Genomic DNA, 26,248 nt, shown 5'->3' on the forward strand with positions numbered 1-26,248 from the left:
GATGATTTGTTGACTTGTGGAAACAATTTATCCTTCAGGCCTGTTGCTCCCTTTATGGTCCCTCCTGCTAGGGGGTTCTTACACCACCTGGGCAGAAGGGATGCTCTTTCATAACAAAGGACATCATTTTAATATAGGTGAGAAAAACCAATTCTTTAACTCCTTTAAAATCAGATGTGGCATATACTGTTGACTAGGAGACAAGACCCCTTTCAGAAATTGTTTTAGGAATGTGCTCAGATCAGACATGCCTCCTGAAATAGCTTACATGGGAATTTGAGCAGTTTTTAAACGATTCTCCGTAAATATGTTTATCTGGCAGTGTCTTCAATTAAGTGAAATAGTTCCTAAAAAGCGTAAGCCTTCTAATGAAGCTTGTAAGCTTTGTGATGAGCTGGGTTTTTCTTAATTTGCAAGTTTTGAGCAGGTATTTTTCTGTGAAGATATTTGCCACAATTCATGTTATTTTTCATCTCCTGATGAATGCATTGAAAGCAACTGCCTTTTATTGCCAGCCTGTTTTCTGGAGATGATTTGTGTGCAGTCTTTAAATATAAATTTTTTTTAAATGGTGGAACATATTAGGGGCTCTTGGAGCAGCATATGCTTAGACTCTGCATGATGTCTGTGGGTGAAAATTCTGTTGGATGAACAAGAGTTGTCAGCTGCAATGTTGAAGTGTCCTCTCTTGCTTGACTCGAGTGGTTGAATTGGAGAAAGCCTGTGGAGAGCTGAAGCATGAAACAGTGTTTTGAAGCAGATGGAGTGAAGTAATTGGAGGGTCTATGCATTGGTGTCCTAATAGTGGGAGGAGTTTGACACACTAAAAGCAAACCAGGCTTTCTTCTTTTCATCCAGTGGGTAGTGTAACTATTGATTTCTTGTCAAACTGTCACAGTGGCTGTGACAATAGCAAATGAGCTTTCCTTCACCAGCATCACAGCTTAGCTTTTAAGACCCATCAGATAGTTACTTGAGGCAATCATTACTGTTCTGCTTTGATTTAAAAGAAGTGTAATAGCTGGTAATTATGATAATGACCCTTTCAATCTCTGAACTTGCCCCTTGTGTTCTCTTGATCGACATGTATTACGCATTTAATGCAGTCTGTTGATAATCATAGAATCATAGATTGCTTTGGATTGGATTGGAAGGGACCTTAAAGATCATCTAGTTCCAACCCCCCTGCCCTGGGCAGGGACACCTTCCACTAGCCCAGGTTGCCCAAAGGCCTGTCCAACCTGGCCTTGAACCCTTGCAGGGAGGGGGCAGCCACAGCTTCTCTGGGCAACCTGTGCCAGGGCCTCACCACCCTCACAGGGAAGAATTTCTGCCTTATATCTAGTCTAAATCAGCCCTCTTTCAGTTTAAAACCATTACTCCTCATCCTATCACTACACTCCTTGATAAACAGTCCCTCTCCATCTCTCCTGTAGTCCCCCTTTAAGTACTGGAAGGCTGCTATGTCTCCCTGGAGCCTTCTCTTTTCCAACTGAACAAGCCCAACTCAGCCTGTCCTCATATGGGAGGTGCTCCAGCTCCCTGATCATGTTCATGGCCCTTCTCTGGACCCATCCAAGCAGGTCCATGTCCTTGTTATGTTGGGGGCCCCAGAGCTGGACCCCCCCCCCCCAGGTGGGGTCTCATGAGAGTAGAGTAGAGTAGAGTAGAGGGGGAGAATCACCTGCTTTGACCTGCTGGTCAAGCTTCTCTTGATGCAGCCCAGGATATGGTTGGCTTTCTGGGCTGCGAGCTCACATTGCTGGCTCATATTCAGTTTTCCATCCAGCAACACCCCCAAGTCCTTCTCCACAGGGCTGGTCTCCGTCCACTCCTCTCCCAGCCTGTACTTGTGCTTGGGATTGCCCTGACCCACGGGGAGGACCTTGCACTTAATCTTGTTGAACTTCATGAGGTCTGTATGGGCCCACCTCTTCAGCCTGTCCAGGTCCCTCTGGATGGCACATCCCTTCCCTCCAGCCTGTCGACTGCACCACAGAGCTTGGTGTCGGCGACAAACTTGCTGAGGGTGCACTTGATCCATGTCGCCAACAAAGGTGTTAAACAGCACTGGTCCCAACATCAACCCCTGAGGAACGCCACTCGTCACTGCTCTCCACTTGGATATCGAGCTGTTGACCACAAGTCTTTGAGTGCGACCATCCAGCTAGTTCTTTATTCACTGAGTGGTCCATCCATCAAACCCACGTCTCTACAGTGTAGAGACAAGTATGTTGTGTGGGACAGTGTTAAAAGCTTTGCACAAGTCCGGGTAGATGACATCATTTGCTCTTCCCTTATCCACCAACGCTGTAACCTTGTTGTAGAAGGCCACTAGATTCGTCAGGCGCGATTTGCCCTTAGTGAAGCCATGTTGGCTGTCACCAATCACCTCCTTATTTTCCATGTGCATAGTTTCCAGGAGGATCGCTCCATAACCTTGCTGGGCACAGAGGTGAGACTGACTGGCCTGTAGTTCCCTGGGTCTTCCTTCTTTCCCTTTTTAAAAATGGAGGTTATGTTTCCCCTTTTCCAGTTAGAGGGAACTTCACTGAACTGCCACAACTTCTCAAATATGATGGATAGTGGCTTGGCTACTTCATTGGTCAGTTCCCTCAGGACCCACAGATGCATCTCATCAGGTGCACCTTCAGGTTCCTTAGATGCTCTTGAACCTGATCTTCTCCTACAGTGGGTGGTTTTTACTTCTCCCAGTCCCTGCCTTTACCTTCTGCATCTTGGACAGTGTGGCTGGAGCATTTACTAGTGAAGACTGAGGCAAAAAAGTTGTTGAGTACCTCAACCTTCTCTATATCCTGGGTGACCATGTCTCCCATTTCCTTCCAGAGAGGGCCCACATTTTCCCTAGTCTTCCTTTTATCACCGATGTGCCTGTAGAAACTTTTTTTGTTGCCCTTGATGTCCCTGGCCAGATTTAATTCTGTCAGGGCTTTGGCCTTCCTAACTTGATCGCTGGCTGCTTGGACAGTTTCTCTGTATTCCTCCCAGGCTACCTGTCCTTGCTTCCACCCTCCATAGGCTTCTCTTTTGTGTTTGAGCTTGTCCGGGAGCTCCTTGTTCATGAATGCAGGCCTCCTGGCAGACTTATTGACTTCCTCTTTGTTGGGATGCATCACTCCTGACTTGGAGGAGGTGATCCTTGAATATTAACCAGCTTTCTTGGGCCCCTCTTCCCTCCAGGGCTTTATCCCATCTTACCCTGCCAAGCAGACCCCTGAAGAGGCCAAAGTCTGCTCTCCTGAAGTCCAGGGTAGCGAGCTTGCTATGCACCCTCTTCGCTTCCCTAAGGATCTTGACCTCCACCATTTCTTGATCACTGCAGCCAAGGTTGCCCTTGAGAGTATACAGGACTAGTAACCCTCTGAACCTACTGGTCACAGAGGATTAAGTAATGAAGTGGGAAGGTTGAGGGTTAAAGGGACAGGTGAAGATGTTCTGGAAACAACTTGCTAGAAGTGAGGTGAATTGAACAAGAAAGCAGTTATACTAGCATTCACATGAACCTGTTCACATCCAGGATAATATCCTTTTTCCTTTTCATAGTCCTTTTTCGTATTTCAGTGAACGGTTAATTTGGTTTCAAAAGAGTAGTAAGTATACTGAAGTAAAAACTTTCTAGATGAAGATCTCAATTCACAGTACTTCCTATCACAGAATCGTCTAGGTTGGAAAAGACCTTGAAGATCATCCAGTCCAACCATTGACCTAACACTGACAGTTCCCAACTACAGCATATCCCTAAACGCTAAGTCAACTTTACTCTTAAACACCTCCAGGGATGGGGACTCCACCACCTCCCTGGGCAGCCCATTCCAACGCCTAACAACCCCTTCTGTAAAGAAATGTTTCCTAATATCCAGTCTAAACCTTCCCCGGCACACCTTGAGGCCATTACCTCTTGTCCTATCACTTGTCACTTGGTTAAAGAGGCTCATCCCCAGCTCTCTGCAACCTCCTTTCAGGTAGTTGTAGAGGGCGACGAAGTCTCCTCTCAGCCTCCTCTTCTCCAGACTAAACAACCCCAGTTCCCTCAGCCGCTCCTCGTACGACCTGTGCTCCATCCCTTTACCAGCTTCCTTGCCCTTCTCTGGACACGCTCAAGTGATTCAATGTCCTTTTTGTAGTGAGGGGCCCAAAACTGAACACAGTCATCGAGGTGCAGCCTCACCAGTGCCGAGTACAGGGGCAAGATCCCTTCCCTGTCCCTGCTGGCCACACTATTTCTGATACAAGCCAGGATGCCATTGGCCTTCTTGGCCACCTGGGCACACTGCTGGCCCATGTACATCTGGCTGTCAATCAACACCCCCAGGTCCCTCTCTGACTGGCAGCTCTCCAGCCACTCCTCCCCAAGCCTGTAGCGCTGCTGGGGGTTGTTGTGGCCCAAGTGCAGCACCCGGCATTTGGCCTTATTGAAACTCCTCCAGTTGGCCTTAGCCCATCGCTCCAGCCTGTCCAAATCCCTCTGCAGAGCCTCCCTACCCTCGAGCAGGTCAACACTCCCACCCAACTTGGTGTCATCTGCAAACTTACTGAGGGTGCACTCGATCCCCTCGTCTAGATCATCAATAAAGATGTTAAACAGGAGTGGCCCCAAAACCGAGCCCTGGGGGACACCACTCGTGACCGGCCGCCAACCGGATTTAACTCCATTCACCACCACTCTTTGGGCCCGGCCATCCAGACAGTTTTTTACCCAGCAAAGCGTGTGCCCATCCAAGCCGCGAGTAGTCAGTTTTGCCAGGAGAATGCTGTGGGAAACGGTGTCAAAGGCCTTACTGAAGTCAAAGTAGACAACATCCACAGCCTTTCCCTCATCCAATAAGCAGGTTGCCCTGTCGTAGAAGGAGATCAGGTTTGTCAGGCAGGACCCGCCTTTCATAAACCCATGCTGACTAGGTCTGATCCCCTGGTTGTCCATTATATGACTTTTAATGGCACCCGAGATGACCTGCTCCATGACCTTCCCTGGCACCGAGGTCAGACTGACAGGTCTATAGCTTCCTGGATCCTCCTTCCTGCCTTTCTTGTAGATGGGTGTCACATTTGCCACCCTCCAGTCCAATGGAACCTCCCCAGTTAGCCATGACTTCAGGTAAATCATGGACAGCGGCTTGGCGAGCACATCTGCCAACTCCCTCATCACCCTTGGGTGTAACCCATCCGGTCCCACAGACTTGTGTGCATCCAAGTGGTGTAGCAGGTCTCTGACCACCTCCTCTTCAGCTGTGCTGACATCAGTCTGCTTCCCCTCCCCATCTCCCAGCTCATGAGGCTGGGTGTCCAGGGAACAGCCAGTTCCACTGCTAAAGACTGAGGCAAAGTAGGCATTGAGCACCTCAGCCTTTTCCTCATCCTTAGTTACCATGTTTCCCTCTGCATCCAGTAAAGGAGGGAGATTTTCTCTAATCCTCCTCTTGCTGTTAACGAATTTATAGAAAGATTTTTTGTTATCCTTAACAGCTGCAGCCAAGTTGAGCTCTAGCTGAGCTTTGGCTCTCCTAATGTTCTCCCTGCATAACTTCACTACATCTTTATAGTCTTCATGAGAGGCCTGGCCCCTCTTCCTAAGGCGATAGATTCTCCTTTTGTTCTTGAGATCCAGCCAAAGGTCCCTGTTTAGCCAGGTCAGTCTCCTTCCCCTCCTGCTTGTTTTTTGGCAGACAGGAACAGCCTGCTCCTGTGCCTTTAAGACTTCTCTCTTGAAGTATGTCCAGCCTTCCTGGACTCCCATTTCCTTCAAGGCAGCCTCCCAAGGGATTTTGTTAATCAGTCTCTTGAACAGGTCGAAGTTAGCCCTCCGGAAGTCTAAGGTGACAGTTTTACTAACCCCTCTCTTTGTTTCTCGAAGGATCAAAAATTCGATCATCTCATGATCACTGCACCCTAGACAGCCTCCAACCTTTACCTCCCCCACAAGCTCTTCCCTGTTCACAAGAAGCAGGTCCAGGAGGCACCTTCCCTGGTCAGCTCACTCACCAGCTGTGTGAGGAAGTTATCCTCCACACATTCCAGGAACCTCCTGGATTGTTCCTTCTCTGCTGTGTTGTGATCCCGGCAGATATCCAGGAGGTTAAAGTCCCCCACAAGAACAACGGCAAGTGACCGCGAGATTTCTCCCAACTATTTGTAGAAAGCTTCATCCACCTCACTGCTTTGGTTGGGAGGTCTATAGCAGACTCCCACAGCAAGATCTGCTTTATTGGCCCTTAACCTGATCCACACACTCTCAACCCCTGTCATCATGCTTCATTTTGTCTGAGGGTGAAAGCTTCATTAACGGCGGAAGAGTCTCCACAGGTTTTTTTTTGCCAGGATCTTAAGTCTAAAAATGATACTATGAATTTAAATGCTTTTTTGAATTGTTACAGGATACTTATCCCATTTTTCTCCCCATTTATGGTGGTTTTCCTAATTCTAACTCTAAGAATGCAAAGCAGAACCAGAATCTGATCTGTAAGCTTTACAGGTAGTAAAACCTTGCCCAACCACTTGTGATGAGCTGTCACCCATGAAGAGGAAATTGCTCACAAGTCACAACATGTTAACACCTGGGAGTATCCAGAAGTTACAATTTAAATTCCTCATACATAACACGTAGCTGTTTTTATGCAATTACTCTTCTGCATTATAAATACGGCTTAGGAAAAAATTATAAAATGTACTTATATATTATTTTTGTTGTTTGATTCATGCAGTGAAGCTTTTTAACCTGACAGGACCGTTTACCTGTTTATTAACAGGACAGCTCTACCTGTTTGGATACATTTCTAGGGAGTATTTGCTGCAGCAGAAGCAGCCTTCTAGGGCTTAGAAACTTATTAAGTATTGTGTAGTGCCAGTTTATTGGTGAAGTGGAGGTGAAAATAAAAATATCTAAGTATGTTAGTGCTAATTAGCAACTGGTTTTGATTTCTGTAACTGGCAGAACAGTGTAGTGCAGTTGCTTTACTTGCTTGCACATGCAAGGACTTTGAGTTCTAGCTAACAGGCACATGTTTAAGTTGCTATGTGAAAACAGGTCCTGAGGTAGCCTCACATCTTCTGATAGCCCGTGTGAACTCTAAGGCAGAGCAGGGGAGCCTAGGATGTGGGAGAGGGAACAGATTATGTGAGTCTGGAGAGGAGAAAATTAGTTGCAAAAAGGACTTCTGTATAATTTGTGCTGCTGAATCAAAGACAACTTGTGTACTAAGTGAAAAATCAGTGTGAAGAAACTTTACTGCATGTAGAGGACAGTGTTAAAGTCTAAGTGGCTATAGAAAAGCGGGCTGACTGTGAAAACTGCAGAGACCTGCAGTTCCCGTCACCTTCAGATATTTTTCTAACATATAAGCTAACATGCATAAGTTAGCCCTTGAGCTTTTTGAGAGCTTCTTAACTGAGTACAGTAAAACTGTGAAGGTGATTTTCCGATGGGTAGAATTTATTCCATTTTGTAGGTGGGAGCTGAAGGTTATTATAGGACACTTATATTGATCCACTGAAGCATCTTTCTTGAGTTGGTCATAAATTTCTTTTCCAAATCTCAAGGGTCGCACGCTTGTGATTTTTCACATGACTGCTTTCCTTAAGAAATTAGTGTAGATGCATGGATGTTACAAATGGGGAAATGGTACACTTGAAAACTTAAACTGCTTTTCTGCACAACACGTGTTTTATGATCTATCCTAGCTCACATATTCAGGGAGGATTCAGCTTCAGTGGCAGATAATTTTGAAGTCACGTCTTATTGCCAGCATGGGTGAAACTCTAGTGTGAACAGTTAAGGATTATGATGTTATTCTACTGATATGCTAGTCAGTCTTCAGGCATACAGTAGGGTGAAAATAGTTCAGTGCCTCTTTCTTCCAACCCTTTCAAGGAAAAGGTCATTTAAACAGTTCAAATACTGAGTGCGTTTAGGAAAAAAAAAAAATGTTTCAGTTGATTCCAGCTCCAGAGGCTACTCTTGCCTTGAACTCCGAAGTTTCTAGGGCATCTCACTGGCAAGTATTATGCCTTTATTAGGTGAGCTATTAGATATGTTTAGCATTAAATGAAGATAAGTAGTTTTCTTTTTCTTGTTCTGCCTTTATCTCAAGCTTTTCCTTTAATTATCTGTGTGCTGCAAACCTTTATTATCTAAATAGGATGCAGATGATGGTCATTAGTCTGGAATATAGACCCTGCTGGCATATCTAATCGTTTTTCACTTGAATAATGGAAATTTCTAGTATTCCTGGATCCCAGAAAAACATTATAATTTTGTCAGCTGTACATGGGTTAGGGTTTCAAATTATGTTTTGTATCTTTTATTGTCAAGTTCATGCTGTTCCCATTTGGTCTGGAAATAAGACTGATATGTGGCTTGAGTAGAAGTGATGATTATGGAAAGGAGCTAATGTGTTCTGGCAGGTCAATTGCTCATTATTGAGATGATTTTCCATTTAAGACCAGAGTGGTATTTGAAAGCATTGGCATACTCAAGTCTACGGTGATAGGTGAGAGGATTAAGACTATGATTAGTGCTCTAAAAGTGCTGTGCATCATAGTGTTATGCTTAAATGTCCAAGTAGTTCCTGGTTTTGCTGTATTGTGCAGAAATGATTCATAGTCTGAAAAGGAGATAACGTGAAGACCATTCATACACTTTCTTGTAAAGAGTTATTGGTGGTTCAGTGAAACCTACTGGCCCTGGTGCACATGGACAGAGTATGGGCTTAGAGCATGGCTGTTTTCCCACTCAGCTCTTCACTTCTGAGTTGCCATTTGGGGGTAGCATCCCTCCAACACCTCTGCAAGGGAACACTTTACCTCTTCCAGACAGACTGCAAGCATACCTGAGAAGTTGAAATTCCCCCCTGCAGAGAGCCGGTGCAAGGGACAGCTTTTACATTTATTCCTAAAAGTTATTCAGGACTGTGCATAAACTGCTGATAGTGCAATTGCCATCAGCTAATGGGACTACTTAGAGGTCGATTTGGTCTTACTACTTGAGGTTGTAAACTCTTATTTAGAGGTTCAAGCATGCTCTTTTACACATCATACAGGAAATGTGCATCAAAAGCACATAACTTTTCCAACTATGTTGATTGATACAGTAAGATAATTTCCTACAGATCTCTTAGCTATTTAAGTGGTGTCACTGTGGTCTTTCTGCACTGTCTTGCCCAACGTGTTCAGTCTGTGGGGACTCATTTAACCATGTTTGCCTTTACATTGCCATGTATTCATTTTTCTTAGTCTAAATCCTGCTTTTCAGGGTAAGTTCTTTTTCTGTGCCAGTACACATTCTACTGGCAATATTTTGGGTTGAATCTTTTTGGTGTCAGCATGAAATAAATCATTAGGATCATCTTATAATGAAATGTGCAATTAGACTTTGTATGTCAGAGGTTGTTACTTTGGGTTTAAGCTCTATTCTTTCCCTGTCAAATATTGGATTATGTAATGCAGAAATACATGCTTAAGAGCATATGTTGCACAACATGTCCCTAGTAAAAACATTTTTATTTCGTGTCATCCTTCTGAGGGAATGAAAAGCTTAGGGGTAACATGCAAATCTAGATGCCAAGATGAACTCTTGTATTGCACAAGAATTTATTTGGCTTAATGCTTAGTCAGAACCATTTTGTAAAAAAAAAAAAAAAAAAAAAAAAAAATTAAAAAAAAAAATTTAAAAAAGTCTTTATTCTCCAGAAAATATGGCAGTTATTACTGGTGTGGCCTAATGGATCTTTGTCCTTTATTTTTGCAGACTCTGCATTAGGACCTCAGCTAATGAGAAGCCCTCCCCTGCCCACAAACAGGTAAGCTACCCTTCCTGTGTGCGCAACTTCTTTTAATGTATTAGGGCTTTGGAGCATTCAACAAACAGATCACACTGTTTTACTAAGACCGAGGCAGCCACTGTAAGCAAATAGCATAACGCAGTGATGGGCTCGATGGACTGTGATGCAAACAAAGGTGAACAGCCTTCTATTCTGCTTTTAGTTTCTGTGGTAAAGTTATTTGCATGTTTTTCACTCTTTTTGACTTCCAGCATTAGGGGTCATGGGAAATGTCACTGGCAATTGTTTCGGAGGTCCAGATGAAGTTTAATATTCTGTTTGCTTAAGCTTTTAATACACTGTTGTAGGGTTTGACTTTTATTAAAATGGGAAGAAGGAACATTCATGGATTAGGGACATGGAATATGAATCCACGTGTGACTCACCTTAGTCTTTGTGAGCCAGACTTAGCTAAAAAGGCATGCTGTGCTATGGATTTAGCACCCTATGGAAAGAAGCTTGTATTGCTTCTGACATTTGTTTACTTCTTTATTAATGGACTGGCTTAATCTTTGATCTTTCATTAGATCTTAAGCTTAACTAAACAAGAAAGAAAACAATCTTAATGGCTCTAAGACATTTCTTGTATCCTGAATAAATGAAAGCAGGAGTTATGGAGTTTATCTGTTTGTGAATGCTGCTTGTTGACTTCTAAAGCTTGCTGCACTTGTAGCTTACTGGTGACGTGGCATTATGGAGGCATGGTTTTTGCTAATACTGTTACTAGACCATACTTGTAGTTAATGCAGATTAAAAAAAACCTCTTAAGTAAAAGCTACTGCTACAGTAGGTAGTAGGAAAATGAAAGAAAGACTGTTTTGTATTTCTGAAAGACTTCAGGTTGTATTCCTTAAGTATATGAAGAGATTAACTGATAGAGGAGAAAGAGGAGGGGAGCCAAAGTAGTTCATATTTTAGGTGACCTTGATGCGAATATCACAGGAACCTTGGACTTCCAGAGGTCAGATTTTGGCCTGTTTAGGGGCCTGGTTGACAGAGTCCCTTGGGAGGCAGTCCTGAAGGGCAAAGGAGTCCAGGAAGGCTGGACATTCTTCAAGAAGGAAATCTTAAAGGCACAGGAGCTGCCTGTCCCCATGTGCCAAAAGACAAGACATCGGAGAAGAAGACTGTCCTGGCTGAACAGAGAGCTTTGGCTGAAACTCAGGAAAAAACAGAGACTTTAAGACCTTTGGAAGAAGGGGCAGGCAATTCAGGAGGACTACAAGGATGTTGTGATGTTATGCAGGGAGAACATTAGAAGGGCCAAAGCCCAGCTAGAACTGAATCTGGCTATTGCTGTAAAAGACAATAAAAAATGTTTCTATAAATACATTCACAACAAAAGGAGGGCTAAGGAGAATCTCCACCCTTTATTGGATGGAGGGGGGGCGGGGGGCGGGGAACACAGTGACAAAGGATGAGGAAAAGGCTGAGGTACTTAATGCTTTCTTTGCCTCAGTTTTTAATGGTAAGACCAATTGTTCTCAGGGTACCAGCCTCCTGAGGTGGGAGACAGGGATGGTGAGGAGAATGAAGCCCCCATAATCCAAGGGGAAAGTGTTAGTGACCTGCTACACCACTTAGACACACACACAGGTCTATGGGGCCGGATGGGATCCACCCGAGGGTACTGAGGAGCTGGCAAAAGTGCTCACCAAGCCACTTTCCATCATTTATGGCTAACCAGAGGAGATCCCAGTTGACTGGAAGTTAGCAAATGTGACACCCATCTACAAGAAGGGCCAGAAGGAGGATCTGGGGGATTACGGACCTGTCAGAATGAGGTCACCCCTACACACTGAGGTCAGAGTGCCGGGGAAGGTTATGGAGCAGATCATCTTGAGTGCCATCACATGGCACATATGGGACAACTAGGTGATCAGACCCAGTCAGGAGGGGCTTATGAAAGGCAGGTCCTGCTTGACAAACCTGATCTCCTTCTATGACAAGGTGACCTGCTTAGTGGATGAGGGAGAGGCTGTGGGTGTTGTTTACCTGGACTTTCATAAAGCCTTCAACACTGTTTCTCACAGCATTCTCCTGGAGAAACTGGCTGCTCATGGCCTGGATGGGTGTACTCTTTGCTGGGTAAAAAACTGGCTGGATCGCCGGGCCCGAAGAGTTGTGGTGAACAGAGTTAAATCCAGCTGGCAGCAGGTCACAAGTGGTGTTCCCCAGGGCTCAGTACTGGAGTCAGTTTTGTTTAATATCTTTATCAATGATCTGGATGAGGGGATCAAGTGAACCCTCAGTACGTTTGCAGGCAACACCAAGCTGGGTGGGAGGGTTGATCTGCTGGAGGGTAGGAAGGCTCTACAGAGGGATCTGGACAGGCTGGATTGATGAACCGGGGCCAATTGTATGAGGTTCAACAAGGCTGAGTGTCTGGTCCTGCACTTGGGTCACAACAACCCCCTGCAACACTACAGGCTTGGGGAAGAGTGGCTGGAAAGCTGCTGGGTGGAAAAGGGCCCTGGGGCTGTTGGTCAACAGCTGGCTGAAAATGAGCCAGCAGTGTGCCCAGGTAGCCAAGAAGGCCAATGGTATCCTGGATTGTATCAGAAATAATGTGGCCAGCAGGACTATGGTTGGACTAGATGATCTTCAAGGTCTTTTGCAACCTTGGTGATTCTGATTCTGTGTCTAGGGAAGTGATTATCCCCCTTTACTTGACACTGGTGAGGCCACAACTCAAATACTGTGATCAGTTTTGGGCCCCTCATTACAAGAAAGACATTGAGGTGCTGGAGCGTGTCTAGAGAAGAGCAACAAAGCTGATGAAAGACCTGGAGAACAAGACCTGTGAGGAGAAGCTGAGGGAACTGAGGTGGTTTAGTCTGGAGAAAAGGAAGCTCAGAGGAGACCTTATTGCTCCGGACAACTACCTGAAAGGAGGTTGCAGCAAGGTGGATGTTGGTCGCTTTTCCCAAGTAACAAGTGACAGGACAAGAGGAAATGGCCTCAGGTTGTGCCAGGGAAGGTTTAGATTCAACATTAGGAAAAAATTCTTCACCGAAAGGATTAGCAGGTATTGGAACAGGCTGCCCAGGGAAGTGGTTGAGTCACCATCCCTGAAAGTATTTAAAAGACATGTAGACATGGCCGCTTAGGAATATGGTTTAGTGGTGGGCGTGGCAGTGCTAGGTTAACGATTGGACTTGATGATCTTAAAGGTCATTTCCAACCCAAATGATTCTGTGATTCTGTTCTATGAATCTAAGAAGGTTCTGTGTCATTGAGCTACTGTACTTAAAGTTTCGATCTTGTATTTCTGTATGTAAGGTTTGTTCACTTTCAGCCGTTCTCTTGCTTGGGTCAGTAACTCTGGCTTTGGGGGTAGTCTTTTGATTTGCAAGAAAACAAAGTCTAAATACATACCTCCTTTATGAACATCAGTTAGGGGACCTGGTAGTAACCTGCTAATATGGGTAATTACATCCTGCTTTCTCATCTCATTCTGTCTTTCTTTAAGCTAGTATTTTACAGGCAGATTAATCTGAGTTATATTTCCTGGTGATAAAGAACCTTTAGTGAGTTTCAGTGACAATGTACAGTAATGACAGACAGAGGATTAAGTTATTGAAGAGACATTGCCAAGGTAGCCAATGAGCTTTCCCCTTGTTTTTTAGTAGTAGTACTTTTTGCTTAGTACTGCATCAAGGATACAGTAAAAACACTTTTCACACAGTATCTTCTGAATTATACCTTGCTATTAAATTTCAGTGGAATGAGTAAAACCTACCACAATGAAAAGCAGCTTTCTCTCATTGCAAATGACTTAAGTGAACTGTAAGTAATGGCTGGACAACTGGAGTCCTAGGCAGAGGTTTTTAAAAAATATTTGTGTACACCCAGAAGCATAGCATGCAACTAGGGAGAGAGGAGTTCTTGGGGAAGAAGAGGTAAAAGTTGACCAGGACAGGATGCTTCTAAAAACGAGATGTGATTCCAGCATATCTGAGCTATGCTCTGTTTTGGGAATTGTCATTCCCACTATTTGAGGGGAAGACAGAAACATCAAGTGAAAATAGAAGGTGATTCAGTGCTTCTTCCTGACTTCCCTTTGGCATCTGATGTGATGTAAATTGCCTAAGAAACAAATTTTATTTCTAGAACTTGAAGCACTAAAAGGTGGTGGACATGAATAGGAAAAAAACAAATGGTTTTGCTTCTCTACTTTCAAGTATGGGAAGAAAGCAGTGAGGACTCAACACTCTAAGCTGATTGTTCTGCAGACATGCCCTTTAAGTAATGAAACTGTAATTTTGCTTTTCTTTGGTTTTGGTTGGTTTGTTTGTTTGTTTATTTGTTGGGGTTTCTTTATACCTGTGAAAGCTGACAGCTAGAATGGGAGAAGTCCTAAAAGTATTTGAAATGGTATGCTGTCATGGATGACAGCAAGGCAAGAGAAGGCTATGCTTGACTAATTTCTGCTGCCTTTTAGCAGATTCTGATATCACGCTAACTTGCTAAGGTAACATTTTCACTGTGTATCAGAAACAGATACCTGTCAACGTGAGAAACTGTCAGTGCCTTGTTACTTATGAGAGTGAATCTGTGTCATGGCATAGTGCTTTCTTAACACTGCAGTGAATAACATTGGACTTGAAATGTATAATTTACCTTAGATTATTTGAAATGTGTTGAGAAATAGTTTGTGATCAGACTTTCTGAACAACTTGCAAGAAATTAAATGCTATCCTGATAAAAATATGGAGGACTAAAACCAACTTACACAATGCATGTTCAGCTGTGTTTCTTCTGAGATATGATTCAAAGTTCCTTGAGATCAGGCAGTGTCTTGTCATTGACTTCAAATGACATTTATTTTAGATGCTTCATTGTGATTTTTTTTTTTTTTAATGTACCATTTAAGATTGGTGCATGAAATTATATTTTTTGGAACATCTGAATTAATAGTACCTTGCAGTGCTCATGTGCCCCTCCAGTAAACATTGTCTTTGCTGGTTGCAAGTCACTGCTAGTCCCTATTGCTTATTATACAAATAAAGGAAAGAAGTAGGCCAAGTCTTAGTTGAGTAAAATCTTGAAGCATGTATTTCTTAAGATCCTTTGTATTTCTGTATTTGGTTAAGCTAGACTTGAGCATGTGCTTAAATTTTGCTGAACTGAGGTAAAATTAATTCCCTGACAACTGAATGATTTCTTCATGTTAAGAGCGATCTCTATTTTTGTATCTTAGTTAAACTTTCTAGGATAGAACTCTGAATTGGTTGTATTGTGGACTTACTATGGGGTATCTTCCCACAATTGAACATTCCTGCTCTTAGCTGATAACATATTTGACAAAGAGGTATTGATAGTTCATAGCAGCTTTGATAGACTACAGCAAACTTACACAGTCTGGTGTTGACCACTCAGGAGTTAGCTAAAGCAATATGACCTTATTGGTGCATTTGAAATCTTTTCCTTTAAGCTTCGTAAATGTTTACGTCTATTTGAATTTAATTGTGATTCCAGCTGTTCTGTTGATCACATAATACTGAGGATGTGTGCTTGCTCTGGCAAGCAGCGGTCTCTTAGCCCATGGCATGTGTTCATGTCAAATAGAGACTGTTTTGATAATCCTGACACAGGGGTTTTTCTTTCAGGAGCAAGAGGTAGATAGAATGACTTATCACAATGGGACCCTGCAAACTTACACTGTCTCGTCAGTTCAGTGATACTCTTCTGGTATAAAGGTATATCCCAAAAATTCTAGTAATGGGTAGATAGTTGCTTTACCTTCTGTTATGTCATTGAAACTTTGACAGGAAGTGGTGTGCAGGTGTTCTGATTTCTAAGAGTACATTTCTAAAGAACACCCGTTGTAAGATGGGTCCTGTTGCATGTTAATTGTATTAGTTGGGATGTAGAGGCTATGTCCTGTATAGTGTGGTGAAACCACTCCATCAGGTTTTATGATGACCTGTTGATAGGGTGGTTATCCCCAGAAGAGATGACCTTCTCAGAATGTCTTTCCCCCTTACTGCATTCTCTTCTCCCCGTTTCTTCAGCCAACACTGAACAGAACTTTAATGAGGACTGGACTCCGGTATCAGCCTTAACTCAGTTGCAGCATTGCTGTGAATGTTAATTATCCAAGTAGTCAATATGGGTCTCAGTCTGGAACCACTACCCATTTGTATCCAGTCTTTTGGCACAGTGGTCATCTGAAGTCTCTCGTGTTTTGTGTCCAGCTAGTCATTCTGCAATGCCAGCTGCCTGAACCACAAGACCAATTACAAACAATACATACCTTTATTTCTTAAAAAATACTGAAATATAAGATATAGAAGTATTTATAGACTGCTTGAATTTTTTTGAACAGTAACTGGACTGGAGTGAATTTGAAGTGCAAAGTGATGTAGCTAGTAATTAAAATGTCAGAGTTACAGACATGGTGAATGAGGGGAGAAGTGATCACGCTCTTATGAGATTGCTGAAGCATAAATTAGTTTATCGGTATAAAACAATCTGTTTTGTCCTGGTTATGGCCTCATTACTCTGGTATCTGAGTGGCTCACATTCTTGACATGCATCTTTAAAACATACCGGTGAAGTAAGAAAATACTGTCATCCATTTATTTTTGAACAGAGAAATGGGAGAAAATGACCAAGCCAAGATCAGAAAGGAAGTTTGTACAGGTTACAGTCTTGGGACACAAAAGGTCTTGGATTGTTTTGCTGCATGAATTTAGTTATGTTAGCGAGCTTTCAATTGGTAATTTTCAGGTGCTGGTGATATCTTAATTTCAGATCACCTTTGTAGTATGTTGTGTTTGTGTGTGAGTTGAAGCTGTTAAGACATCATGGGTCATGGGGCCTGAGGCAGTAGAAACAAAAGCCTGAACTGAAGGAAGTGAATCCTGAGAGTGAGTGTTTAGTTGTTGGTTAGTCAGAAGATCACTAGAAGTAGAAGAATATATCAGTTACTCTGAATTTAAATCTAACGTTAGAGATGGAGTTAGAAAACCCGTATGAGATTCTTCAAGTGTGGGGTTTTGATCTAATAGGAGTAGAAGTAGTTCTTTCAGTAGACTCAAAGAAGTCTAAAACTGTATATATTAACATTGCTTATTATCTATACAACACAAAGACTGTGAATGCACACCTTGGAGACAGTTACATGGAGTGAAGAGTAACTTTCTAGGTGGCATATGAGATAAATTGAAACAGCTTCCTCAAGGGCTTTAAACAGAAGACAAGTATTAGCTGATAATTAGCATATAAATTTCATCTTGAGAATTAGCATATAAATTTCATCTTGAGAATTGGAATGAATGGTTTTTCAAAAGGCTGAGAGACAAAAGCAAATGACAATGGCTACTACCATCTGATTTAGTCAGACTCCCTCCCTCCCACAGCCACATCTAGGCCACACATCAGGCAACACTTCCATAGAACAAGAAGACTTCTGCCTTGGGTTATGGCAGGAAAGGGCAGATTCATCCTGGATTTACTTTGAATGAACTTCATAGCATCCCATGGTAGACTGAAGAGGGTGGTGGCAGAGGGATCCTTCTCATAGGGTCATTCCAGGTGCAGCTGCACTCATGCTGGCATACCAAGAAGAAGGGGCTACAGCTGGGAGGTTCATGGCCCGTTGTGCAGATTGGCAACCACTGACAGGTTTGTTTAGCACATGTGTCAGCGGGGAGCTGTTGTCCAGTCTCACTTGGATTTTTTTTTTTTTCCAACCATGATAATTAGAAACTTGCCTTGAATTTCTGCTGAAAAGCATCAACTTAACTCTGTACTGCCTAGGGTGTCTATTTTATATTGCAAGACTGAAGAAATAATTGAGTTGTCACTAGCGCAGTGTGTTCCAGTGCACAGGAGGGAACTTGTGGTATAAATACTGTGGTGGTGTTTGGAGAAATGTAAGGTAGGAAAACCTGGGCCCAGAAAATGTCACTGAAGTTCCTGTAGGCTGGTCATCTTTCAGAAATACATGAAAGAACTTTTAACAGTGTTATGGTTAAAGACTAATGTGCAAGAGTCTAGTGAATGAGTGTGGATCTTGTTGTGAAGGAAAGCCCACTTGCATGCAATCATAGCATATGGAAAAGAGTCTTACAATATGCTATTCAGAATAGGAAGTAAGTCTCATAATCTGCCATGTGGCTTATGATAGTGATAATACTTGGTTTATCAGCAGGTAGGTGGCATTGCTAAGAACACGAAGGCCACCCTTTTTAAAGAAAAGATTAAACAAGGTCTCCAAATTAACTGTACAAAAAACTACCTATGTCTAAACACAGTTCTATGTTAAAAGTAAAAGGCAAGGTGTTTTATATCATATATTGTTTAAGTCAAGAGTTGCTTCGAAGTAGAGGAACAACCAAATGAAGGTGTTAAAATTGTCTGATCAGAGTAATTGAGTGAAGAAGCAGATATCAAAGAAGATGTAAAGGGAAAGAAACAGGAAGAGCAACCTGAATGAGCAAGTTCAAAATTTTCATCTCAGAATGAAGATGAAGGAGTTCCACAGTAGTCTTGTATCAGGAAATTTTCTGTTAGTGCAGAGCAGGGGGAAATGTTTTAAAAGGGAATATGCTGCCAAGGCAGGTGGATCAACTGGCTGCAGAAACAGGGTCTTCCCAGGTACCAAGCAATGCATTGGTCCTTTCTCCCTCCCACAGGGGAAAAAAGAACAACTTACAAAGGGCACAAGTAACCACTGGATTTCTCAGGGGCTTGAAAGAAAAAGTTTGTGAGGCATGTGCATCCTGAGCCTGAAGAATCACAGGGCATCACTCAGTGAGTAGACGCTCTTCAGCGTACCCTTAGCAGGTCCAGGTGGCGGTTGTCAAGGCTTTGTTTCCAGCCCTGGACTGAAAAGCAGCCAGGTGAAGAGGTGAGTGGAATGAAACTATTTTATGTATAGATATGCAAAATTAATGGGTTCTGTAGTCATGTACTTGACAGACAATTTAGTGATACGTCCTGACTACATTATTTAGAAGTTCTCTCAGAAAATCCTTCATCTCTTCAATAAACCTCTTTTCTATGCCCAGGTATGCAGAGGAAAAAGATGGACAGACTTCCTCAATTTGAGCAGAAGATGATTTTCAAGTCCAGGAGTGGCCACGGCGGTTGGAAAAGGCAGTTTAGTGTGAGAATGAGGAAGAAGGCAGGGAAGGTGAACGTGGGAAAAGCGAGAACTTTTATGAAGTTTAAGACATTTATTTCATTTTTTGGACCAAAAGAGTGAGTTTTAGTGCATGTGTGTTTGTGGATTATGCACATTATATTTGCTATATAATATCCCCCTGGGGAGGGGGGAAGGAGAAAAATGCATGGACTTTCCTACCTGCTGTGGAGCACCTATCATGTCCCTTTTGACACAGGTTATTTATATAGTAGGGACAACAGTGTGATCAGATTCACTTGAGATGCTAGCCATTGATTTGTGTGGACTCTTAAGATATTTAAGAGGTTTGCCTTCCCTGACAAGCGCTTGTTGTGTTGCTTATACCCATGTTAAGTCTTGATTGCTTTTGTGTTGATGAACCTTGCAGTATAGTTCGTCTTAGTGCTGTGTGGTTTGATAAATGTGACCCCAGAGGATTGTCTGGTGTCTGTGATGAACTGTTACAATTAGCATCGTGATACTCAGCAGCTGAGCCTTTGGTTGGGGGATAAACCACATGGCATCTGAATGCTGCACTTCTTAATTCAACTCCTATTGCCTTGAATTTCCGAAGTTGGCAGGAGGGAAGATGTTTTCTATCCCTGTTTTCCCCTTGTATGTCCTCTTTAGCAGAAAGCTCTAGGAGTGAATGATGAAGCTGAGCTCTCAGTAACTGGTCCTGTCACAGCTGTAAGTTCCTTTTTTTTCTCCTTTCTTTGCATTTATGTGCTAGGGACATCTTACCAATTTTTACTTCCAGAAAGCTGCTTTTTACCTTATTTTTACTATAATTACCATTACTTCTTTGAATGGGACTTTTGATCCTCAGCTTTAATAACACAAAGCTAATTTCTGCTACTGATGATGAATAGTGATATAAGGAGTTTTAACTTCATTACAGACAATATTTTGGTCCTTGTTATCAGTCAAGACAGGTGTGATAGACAGTAAACTGTTTGTTCATCAAATTCCATTAAAGATACTGGGAGCTTGTGACATGTTATTCCATAAACTATGTAAGCCTAAGCTTAAACTTAACTATTACACTGTGTAACGACTAACTGACTGCAAGTGCTTATTAAGTTGAAATGCTGAAGCAAGGACTCCTATTGTGCAAAAGACTGAAAAGAGGGAGAAGGGAAGAAGGACAAAGGGGAGAAAGACAAAGGGAAGAAGGACAAAGGGGTGATGTCTATACTCTGTAAGATATAAACAAAAGCTTTGTGAGCCACTCTCAGGAAAGCAGGAAATACGAGGAATTGGTGACGCGAGGAAGACCCGGATGGAGCGACCCCCTAGCTGCAAAGTGCGCGGACGCCGGGTACACCTCTCAGAGAGACCCGATACCGGAAGGCGGAGGATATAAAAGAGACGGACCCTCGGGAAGTGAGTGCGCGCCGTTGGTGGAGCAAGGACTCCCCGGCCGCCCAGCGCTGTTTTGCTTGTTGCCGCTTGCTAAGTAAACAATTGAAATTTTGATTGGCTCTGACTCACATCAATTTGAGAAATCTACTTATAACAAAATTGGTGCCGTGACTCGGATAGAGGCAATCTGGTGGGAAGCCCCATACGGGGAGCGCGCCCCGCTGAGTTCAGCGGCCCCAGCTGAGTGCTATCACACCCTCTACCAACGAACTCCAAAACTCGGCAACAAGCAAAAGAACACCGGTAACCCCGTAATCTTTGTGCACGAAGCCCCGGACGAAGACGCAGGGTTGCGTGAGTGTAGGCCGGTTATCCATTCGGTTGGGGTTGGGTTTCCCGGAGCGTGGTGTGTGAGACGCCCAGCAGGGCGAAACGAGTGCGGACCCCTCGGTAGTGCATTTCCCATATCCCGCAAGGGACTGGGTCACAAAAAGGGGGAAAAACGAATTGTGTGAGTTTGTGAAGGCGCTCCGGAAGATGGGGCAGAAGAAGAGCAAGCCTTCTGATCCCATGGGCGGTGTGGGACCCAAGGTGAGGTACCCCCAGATACCACCAGATAGCCCTTTAGGCTTAATGTTAAACCATTGGGAAAATTACCCCTCTAGGCGGGGTAAGGACAAAGTAGAAATGATTTATTATTGTATGGAGGTTTGGGGAGGGAAACAAATCAGGGGCGACCATCTCTATTGGCCTGGTTTTTTTGGGTCCTTTGAAGAGTGGGTCTGTCAAGCCTTAAACATTTATGTCAATTCAAAGGAACCCTTTAGTTTGGAGGAAAGTGAATATGCACAGGCATGCGAATTATATGCAGTAGTAAAGGCTTTACAATTACTAAAAGAAAAAGTGGGAACTATATATACCGATTCTAGATATGCCTTCGGAGTAGTACATACCTTTGGAAAAATATGGGAAGAGAGAGGCTTAATCAATTCTCGGGGGAAGGACCTAGTACATCAGGAGTTAATATCACAAATTTTGCAAGCTATACGAGGGCCCAGCGAAATTGCGGTAGTACACTTAAAGGGACACTAGAGGGGGCTAAATCCTTTAGTACGGGGGAATAACCTTCCTGATCAAGAGGCAAAGAGAGCAGCGCTATTAGCACTGCACTTGGATGATCCGATAGAGGCCAGAAAGCGGTGTGTTAATTGTGGAGATAATTACCTCCCCTGTTATGCTTGCTGGGACGATTTCAGGGTAGACGGCATAGAATGTGTATGTGAAAGACCAGGGTTTAAGTAGTGCTTTTTCCATGGAAAATCCTATGAAATTTTAAGCTTTACTGTTCAAGAACAAGCAGAATTAAATCAAATGGGGATTAAACAGAAAGCTAATGGAAAATGGGAACTCCCGGATAGCCGAGAAGTTCTCCCAAAACCCATAGCTACCAAGATAATGCAGCAATTCCATAAAAACACTCATTGGGGAACTCAGGCATTAGTGGATCAATTTGCAACTAAATACATGTGCATTGGGATATATGATATAACCATACGAGTGATAGGAGAATGTCTCGTTTGTCAAAAAGTAAATAAACATCAAATAAGAAAACGAGTATATGGGGGGCGAGAATTGGCTCATAGACCTTTTGCAAGAATACAAATAGACTTTACCGAATTACCAAAGGTGGGGAGGTATAAATACTTACTAGTAATTATAGATCATTTAACCCAATTCGTAGAAGCCTTTCCCACAGCTCGAGCCACAGCTCACACAGTAACAAGGATACTACTTGAAGAAGTTATACCTCAGTATGGAACAATAGAAACAATAGACTCAGATAGGGGTCCACATTTTGTATCTAGAGTAACCAAAGAGACTTTGGCTGCCCTAGGTACACAGTGGCAATACCATACCCCGTGGCACTCGCAGAGCTCAGGAAAAGTTGAACGTATGAATGAAGAAAAAACAAAAACAAACAAAAAAAAACCACACCAAAAAAACCCACCTTACCAAGTTGATGTTAGAAACCAAAATGTCATGGATAAAGTGTCTCCCTTTAGCATTGTTAAATATCAAAACTCAACCCCGAACCGATGTAAGTATTTCTCCCTTCGAAATGTTATATGGGATGCCCTATGATTTAGAAATACCACCAGATCACCCCCAACTTGAAGAACTAAAGATAAAATCCTATCTGATACAGCTAATGGCAAGGGGAAAACAACTGCAGGCCCGGGGGATGGTAGTACAAAGGCCTCCATTGGATGTGGCCATGCATCAAATCCAACCAGGAGATAAAGTACTAATCAAATCATGGAAAGAATCTTCTTTGACCTCCCCGTTGGGAAGGACCCTACGTTGCTCTTATCACTACAGAAACTGCTGTTCGGACTGCTGAGAAGGGGTGGACACACGCAAGTCGCATAAAGGGACTTATACAGGATCCGACCTGGAAAGTGACCAGCCCTCCTGGGGATCTACGAGTCACCCTTCGGAAAACTTGAAAGAACCTACGAAGGACTCGATGAGTGAGACCCTAATATTTTGTCCAGTTGAAACTTGTATTTGTTTTCCCTTTATCTGCATAAAGTGCAATGTATGTAAAGAAGACTGGTGGGTTCATAATGCACATGGAATAAATCTTCGGTCTAGTTGCGAACAGTGTTATCAACGAGAACGAAGATTAACTAATCAGGCCCTAAAAATTGGAGTAAAAACGGGAAAAATAATTGAGGATTCGAAAATTTGGTGGGACATATTTACCAAAGGGATAAATCCCGAAATAGAGTGCACTCACCCTAATTGGCCTACTGAATATCACCCTCAGATCCTAAGGGTGATCTGTAGAAAGCAGATCCCCTGGGTCCCCTGCCGTGGACCCGAAGTCAAAACTAAAAACTAGGAGGCCTACGTGTCCCGGAGCAGAGGTAAGCGTACCCCTGAAGAATACGGCTGCTGCCGAGAAGATGGAACACCCTGCTGCTCTAAGCAACAGAGTAGGCAGAGGAGGCAGAGACGTACTGAAGTGGGGAAAACTTTGCTACCCTACTCTGAGGAGAAAAAGACCTCTGAGAGGGAAGGGCCAGATAGGAGTGCCAAACAACCTGATTAAAAAAAAAAAAAAAAATATATATATAAGAGAAGCTACATAAATCTATAGAATCCCACCAGCCTTTTGAACATACCCTAACTAACCTAATACCATGACCCTGGTCAGACACTTATTATGGACATACGGGAAGTATGGGTACAAATTTGTATGGGATGAGGTTGACAACCACCATATTAAATAATAACCGAACACTCCAAACATATAAATAGGAAAATTCATCCCATACCTGGACAACTAAAAAAGGAGATGAGATACAAATAGACTGCAGAACATTCAATGTAAGTGTGATAACCCGTCAGCCCCCTTTGACTCAAATCGTTATAAGAGACAAGACGGGATCTAAAATAACGCAAACCCGTTGTGAGACTGAGATCTGTTGGTATGCATTTACTGCAACCCAACCAGTGTCCGTAGTTTGTTTGGGGGGAACCAGGTCAGGAGACCAGGTTGTATCTTTCCGATTCCCACTGAACATACAGGAGGAAACTATAACTACTCCTACTCATACTGTTCCAACACAACCAACTGCCGTGTTTAACCCAAGAATCTTTGGAATCGGACCATATGCAATTAGAAATACAGGTCAACAACAAATGTTATTTAACCCGGCGTGGTCTCTCAAATAAGTTGAATTGCTGATACAAAATAATGTTTCAAATATTCAACCAACCTGTTCACCTTTCCTAAAAACCTCTTATAAAGGTTGGACAACCTGGCTACAAAAACGAACTCCTCCTATGAAAAGAATACAGAGAAACTTAACCGGCGTTTTGGAAACAGGATTAGGAGTTTTAAATAATATTGACTCGGAGGTAATAATGAACAAATTGACAACCTCGGTTAATAATTTAACTAATTTACAACAACCTTTGTAATCTGCCTTATTGGCTTTGGGGACAAATCAGTAGCTGTTGTCAAATATATTACCAAAAGGGGAAAAGGTAAATATAAAAGATCACGAATTGATTACAGGTACACTTGGTATACTCCAAAATAACCTATCTTTGGCTCTCAGCTGCATCCAGGCCCAAATATGGATGCAGTCGGTAGCTGCTTCAATTATAAAAGAAGATGAAGAAGGAACCCTCCCTACTGAAATTCGGAGAATAATTTGGGACAGTACCACTGATTTTGAAAGGAAACTCCAATCCTGGTGGAATCTGGTAAACTTTACCCATGACCCCATCACAAATGCAGCTACTGCCTTTGTACTCACTGTTCATAATACCACCATATACCAAATTTACCCTGTCATTTCATTAAAACTAAATCACAACGGGACCATACTCTATCCTTCTGAGCATAGAGTATGGGCCCGAAAAGTAAACGAAAAATGACAAACCGTCAATTTAGAACCTTGCATTGTGCGAGGACAACAAGGAATTATTTGTGAAGGCAATGCAATTGAGGCACAAGATATTTGTTTAGATATCGAACAAAATATTTACCACTTTGAGGTCCATCCCAATGAAAGTCCTAAAACAGTACTCATATATATCGGCAAAGGTTGTGTATGTTAGAGGACGGTTTGTGAATTCTTAACCGTAGACAAGGTCATAGTAGAGACTAAAAATTATTCAAATCTCTGTATTTACAATTTCACAAAGATAATCGAATGTGACTTTTCCTATTTAGCCCCGGTCATGTCTCACCAACTCCTGCAATCCAATTATACGTTAATACATAATCTACAACCTACACCCATTGGAATGAATCTCACTTTGGTTAAGCAGTTACTTCAACACAAAGACTTAGTTGAAATTTTAGAGCAAGTTAGAGAAAACGGACAAAAAAAAAAAAAAAACAAAAAAAAACAACTAATAACTGTTCATCACAATGTGGAAGAAATACACCGAGTCTTGGAAAGAGCAAAAAGAATGCAGAACATAACTGGTGGAACACCCTTTTTGGATGGTCACCTACTGCTACAGACATCTTGAATAAGTTGTGTCACCTCCATTGTGGTTCTCTTGATATTAATTTTGATCAGTTTAACTTTGTCAATAATATTATATGTCATAACTTGGAAAATGATGCAGCGGGTAACATATCTGATGTCTGTCACCCGTCCAATACTCATTAAAACCAAAAACGACCAATTAGATGATGACTTTAAATTAAAAAAAAACAAAAACAAAACAAAAAAACAACTCTCCTGTTAAGTCAACAAAAATTGCAACAATTTGATGAACAAAATGATAAAAAGAAAAAGGGGGGATTGTGATAGACAGTAAACTGTTTGTTCATCAAATTCCATTAAAGATACTGGGAGCTTGTGACATGTTATTCCATAAACTATGTAAGCCTAAGCTTAAACTTAACTATTACACTGTGTAACGACTAACTGACTGCAAGTGCTTATTAAGTTGAAATGCTGAAGCAAGGACTCCTATTGTGCAAAAGACTGAAAAGAGGGAGAAGGGAAGAAGGACAAAGGGGAGAAAGACAAAGGGAAGAAGGACAAAGGGGTGATGTCTATACTCTGTAAGATATAAACAAAAGCTTTGTGAGCCACTCTCAGGAAAGCAGGAAATACGAGGAATTGGTGACGCGAGGAAGACCCGGATGGAGCGACCCCCTAGCTGCAAAGTGCGCGGACGCCGGGTACACCTCTCAGAGAGACCCGATACCGGAAGGCGGAGGATATAAAAGAGACGGACCCTCGGGAAGTGAGTGCGCGCCGTTGGTGGAGCAAGGACTCCCCGGCCGCCCAGCGCTGTTTTGCTTGTTGCCGCTTGCTAAGTAAACAATTGAAATTTTGATTGGCTCTGACTCACATGAATTTGAGAAATCTACTTA

The 26,248-nt window shown here is 42.7% G+C and overlaps 1 long non-coding RNA gene across 1 annotated transcript in view; it reads left to right on the forward strand.

Annotated features, from left to right (window-relative positions):
• The window catches only part of LOC141938083 (uncharacterized), a 485,749-nt gene extending 465,303 nt beyond the window's left edge, over positions 1 to 20,446 (forward strand). The window contains exon 2 of the long non-coding RNA XR_012627161.1: positions 19,901 to 20,446. This is a non-coding gene — a long non-coding RNA (uncharacterized LOC141938083). The remainder of the gene's footprint in view (positions 1 to 19,900) is intronic.
• The last annotated feature ends 5,802 nt before the right edge of the window (positions 20,447 to 26,248 follow it).

Source organism: Strix uralensis, chromosome Z, assembly GCF_047716275.1.
Source record: "Strix uralensis isolate ZFMK-TIS-50842 chromosome Z, bStrUra1, whole genome shotgun sequence".
Lineage (NCBI taxonomy): Eukaryota > Metazoa > Chordata > Aves > Strigiformes > Strigidae > Strix > Strix uralensis.